Below are 5,523 nucleotides of genomic sequence, written 5' to 3' on the forward strand. Positions count from 1 at the left end.
TATTTTATTTTATTTATTTATTTTTTTAAATCATGTTTTTTTTTAATGTTTTAATATATCTTTTTATTTACTTCTTATTATTTTTTAAACTTTTTTTTTTTTTTTTTTCAAACCGATCTCATTATTTGTCAATTTGATAATTGATTTTAAAGTGTCAAAAATATGCCTTAAAAAAATGTTGATGCTTTTCAAAATCCAGATGAAAATTACCAAAATTAAAAAAAAAATATTCACACCTAATACATTACAATTTAAAGTGTAAAAAATAAGTGCTCTAAAAAAGGGGTTGATGCCTCATCAACGCTTTTCAAAATCAACATGAAAAGCATTAACATTTAAAAAAAAAATGTTCATAAGAAAATTTAAGGGGTTGATGCCTTATCAACGCTTTTTAAAATCGGCATGAAAATCATTAACATTTTAAAAAAAATATTCATAAGAAAATTTAAAGTGTCTAAAATATGCTCCAAATAAAAAATGGTGTATTATGAATTAGTGCTTTTCAAAATTGAATGATTTTTTTGCTACCTCAAAAAAACGGGTAATCATTCAGTTTTCGTTTCAAAGTTTATGTTGTTTGAAGCATCCCATGATTCAATCCTCTCCATTCATAGCCTACTTAAATTCTTTTAGAGCCCTTATGGAAAATTATACAAAGAGAAACGTTGTCATATTTTATAGCCCCTCTCTCCCTTATATTGGCTTCATCCAATATGGTTCATGAATTCGACTCGACATTTCATAAGGGGTGAGGTGGCAAACGGTGAGCATGAAAACCATGTTGAGAGCTCTCTCCTAATGAATTTGCGTGCACCTAAAGCTTAGGCTGTACAATACTACAATTAGAACTTGGATTATGCACCTGCAAATTTAATGGCACCAAGGTGGGGGTTAATTATAGAATTTAATGGTGAAGAAATATATTTTGCATATGAGCTCTCCTACCTTGGGGTTAAATCCATGGGCAACATTAAGTCATCATGTCTTTGGACTTTAGAGTGTTTGGGTATGCTATGGTGTCGACAAATCATTTTCATGATCTGGACAAATACCCCTGCAACTAATGGTGTCTCCAAATGTGAATTGGAAATATTCTGGAGTAATTGTTTGGTCAATCAAATTATTGGTGGAGAGTGAAGGTTTCTTTGGTTCGTGTGGGGAGGCTCAAGCAATATAGTCAATTTTCGGGAGATGTGTACTTCTTTGTTCGACTGTGATGTTAAATTCTTTTTCATCCTTACTATTCTCCCGAATTTGGTTCATCATAAATAAACTACCTTCTATGGGACATTGTGGGTCATTATGTTGGTTTTGAAAGAAAATTTACTCCTGGATGTGGCAATGCAATTAGTTACAGGTTACACCTCTGCGAAGGCCTCCACGATCATTTTTATTCGCCCCATGCCTTCAGGGATCCCTCTATGTTCATGATTGATTTTTTCTCTATCATCTGTATTGTTGGAATTTCTAAGTCTAATTGTTAGAAATCCTTCATGTAGTTTTTGATTTATTTCTGCCTACTTGTTATGTTTAATTAACAAGTTATTTACCATGTAAATGCTGAAAATAAATACAAGTACATGCTCAACACATTACAGATCATCAATTGAAGGAAAAACAAGCACACACGTGACACCGTTATTTTTGGACCAATGTCCCTGGAAAAACCCAATGCAGGAAAATCGGTGCAGCTATCTGAGGGTTTTATTATTAAGGAGTTTCAAAATACAATCTGGGTGCCAAACTAGTTCACCCAACAGAGAATGATCTCGGCAGTAGTATCTCTCAGTCGGAGACAGATATTCCGTCTAAAACCCCGGATGAACAATCCCACAGCTCTTAGCTCCAATCTGCCCCACAAAATCTCCAATGTTTGCCTCTAGGGACTACGTCAGCCTCTCTGGCCTAGTGTCACCCCACCTCACCCTGCATTAGCCTCTGGAGGCATTGCGTAAGCCTCTAGAGCCTCTGTGTCACCCACGCTGGCTCTCTTTGGCACTGCGCAGCTCTTGGCTGCCTCTGCGTGGGCCCTAACTAGATTTGTGTGGCCTCTAGCTGGCTTTGCATCCCTGTCTCTCGACTTTTGCATTGATGCTTCCAGTACCCTCTTTGTCTCTCTTCTTCTGTATTCACTGCCCCTCAATTGCAACTCTGATCACTCCTTTAATTTTCTCAGCAAGTTGTTAGGGTCCAACACTAACCCCCTTATTTATGTAATATGGTCGAGTTATAGTTATAGTTAGTTAAAGAGTCAATAAATCTCATATTAATAATTGTAAGTGGTTGACCCGCATTTAAAGAAAGGGACCACAGTTAGTTGCAAATGGGCCATGGTATTAGATAGATGGTATTGATAGAACCATGGTACTGACCCATGGTATTGCATGTATGAATCCTATATAAAGGATAGAGACTCCCCATTAAGGAGTGTCGTGTCGTGTCGTATTTTGTAATCAAGCTCTGCTCTGTTGGAGGTTGTCCCCTCGAAGAGGCAAGTGAACATTGATTTCATCACTGAATAATAAAATATTTGCTATTTTTCTTATTTTTTTTCTATGTTTTGGGTTGTATTTCTTCGTATATTTGGTATTTTGGCATCTTCTTGTAGGTCAAGAGCATAACACAAGCCCTGCCCCAGAAAATTGAATTCTTGATCGACTCGGTGTGTTCTCTAAGTGACCCTCAAGCATCCTCTTATACCTTTCTCGTTGACATTTCAACGACTAAGATTAAGTCACTAATCAATGGCTAAGATTAGATCTAGCTTGATCCATGACTTTTGGACCATTCTAACACAGTTTTATATTAATTCACACTAATATTTTATTTTCCCTAAGTTTAGACTTAGGGACTCCATTAAAAATATTAATTATTTTAATATCTCCCAAACTGTTTAGAATCTACCCAAACCATTTCTAGGTATTGGAGATCTCACTTTCTTTAGCCTATCCACCAATTTTCAGGGCTAGAGAACATCTGATGCTACCCCAAATCAACACTCCCTCTTAGCGAGGACTGTGCTCTAGTAATACTCTTCACTGAGCATCACCCTGATCATCCGGCATTGACCCTGGTGCTAATGCTAGGCCTGCTGCCCAACATCCTCTGTACTGCTGCATCATTCACTACTACCCATGGCCCTAACACTGCCACTGCTGCATCCGTACGATAGCCCCTCTCATCATGATGCATCATGCTGCCCATAGCACTGCCATTGCTAACTGCTGCACTGTAACTCAGTTACTAAGAAGTAAGTAATTGATCTCCCAACTCTGACATCTCTGTCAGGCTAGAGACACCCACGATGTTGAAACTCCTTCTGTCGCTGACAAGTGCTCCCTCTCTGACTTTTGCACTGCTGCAACAACTCCATGCACCTCGCACTACTGTCTCACGTTGTCCTGGGACTCCTGCACTGTATCTCCCTCTGTCGCTCCATCCGCATCCATCTCTACTGACATCCTCCAGTACTATTACTCCTCTTCGGGGCTCCCGTAGCAAGGTATAATCTAAGACGCTGGGTACCTCGAGGATCCTGCCCCTCATCGCTTGTAGTCCATCTGACTATAGATTGATGTCTCCCCACTTCCTCTCAAGTGGCGTGTGAGCACTCATGGCACAACCATCATCTGTCTCCACTTCCTTCTCCACCCTCATTGGCGCATCCTTGGTCTCGGAAGCCTATCCCTTGTTCTTCTTCCTCGGACATTGGCTCGCATATTGACCCAGTCCCCCACAGTGGAAGCATTTGACCTTAGAGACGTCCTTCTTCTTCCGTTTCTCCTGCTTTTCCTCAGATGCTAGGGCAACATCCTCCTCTTCCTCCTTCTTGATTCTGACCCCCTTATTGTTGCTTCCCACCTTGGTTAGCCTTCTGATCTCTTCTTAGCGAAGATCCACCCACGGTTCCTCTTAATCTGGAAGGGTCGACCTGCCCAGTATGCTCTGGACAAACACCTCCCAGTCTTCTGAGACTATGTTCAGGTCTGTCGTCACCATCAATTCTTGATCCGACATGGCCCCTATGGAAGTCAGCTGATATTGGATCTCCTTCAATTGATCGAGGAAGTTGTTGATATGTTCTCCCTTCTGCATCTAGTATGACCGCAACTAATTTTCTAGTAGCATCTTCCTTTGCATGGAAGTATCGCTGATACATTTTCGTTAGGGCCTCCCACATCACATTTGTCATTTCCTTTTCGGAAATATGTGGTACTACATGGTCCTTAACTCCGTCAAGGATGAAGCTCTTAGCCGTTGCCATTTCCTTCTCATACTTGTCGTTCTCAACTGGGCCAACTGGGATCGCTATCGTCTTCAAGGCGAAGTGCTTGAGACGATTCCTGTCTAGAACAGACAAGATTCTGGCCTTCCAGACTATGAAGTTTGAGGCTTCGTCCAGTCTGTCTTGGTCTCTTACCTCATTCACTACCATTTCACTACTCTTCTACTTCCCTTTTGGAAGTTCTTGGTGTGACTCCCTCTGAGCCTCGATATCCCTCCTAGAAACCCCTCTGCCAATGTCAATATGCCCCCACCCTGATCGTTAGTGCAGTTGCACCACTGATCCGGATTTCTTGGCTAGAAATCCATGGCAGTAACTCCCTCCTCCTTGGTCTTACCCTATTAGGTATTGTTATGACCACAGTACCCCACCAACTTCACTCCACAGCTTACCCACAACCTCCTATGCCTCAAAAAATTGAAGGTTAGAGCTTCTAAGCTCTGCGCAATCCCGACACCAGCAAAATCCGCACCTCCTAGCCACGAGCGTCAATCCTCCTGACTGATAAAGATGACCGGGCACTGTGTGGGTTAGGTCTGCTCCCTTCTACCACTGTGTTGATGCTCCTCTCAGCTCAAACTTGATGACGTAGGCATTGCGTCACCACTTCCTTACTGCTTTTCCGCTAGGAACAACTTCTGTCACTTGGGACAGTTGTTTCTACTGCTGCTGCTCTGTTCGGATGATGCCCTTAGTTCCCCTGTGATCTGTAACCATGCTCTGATACCATGTTGTAATTTCTAAGTCTAACTGTTAGAAATCCTTCATGTACTTTCTGATTTATTTTTGCCTACTTGTTCTGTTTAATTAACAAGTTATTTACCATGTAAATACTAAAAATAAATACAAGTACATGCTCAACACATTACAGATCATCAACTGAAGGAAAAAAAAGCACACAAGTGACACTGTTATTTTTGGACCAATGTCCCTGGAAAAACCCAATGTGGGAAAACTGGTGTAGCTATCTGAGGGTTTTATTATTAAGCAGTTTCAAAATACAATCTGGGTGCCAAACCGGCTCACCCAACAGAGAATGATCTCGGTAGTAGTACCTCTTAGTCAGAGACATATATTCTGGATAATACCCCATATGAACAATCCCACAACTCTCAGCTCCAATCTGCCCCACGAAATCTCCAACGTCTGCCTCTAGGGACTGTGTCAGCCTCTCTGGCCCAGCGTCACCCCAACGTCACCCCAAATCGCCCTGCGTCAGCCTCTGGAGGCACAGTGTC

Source organism: Pinus tabuliformis, chromosome 1_2 (assembly GCF_031772625.1).
Source record: "Pinus tabuliformis cultivar Carrire ecotype Pingquan chromosome 1_2, CPIR1, whole genome shotgun sequence".
NCBI lineage: Eukaryota > Viridiplantae > Streptophyta > Pinopsida > Pinales > Pinaceae > Pinus > Pinus tabuliformis.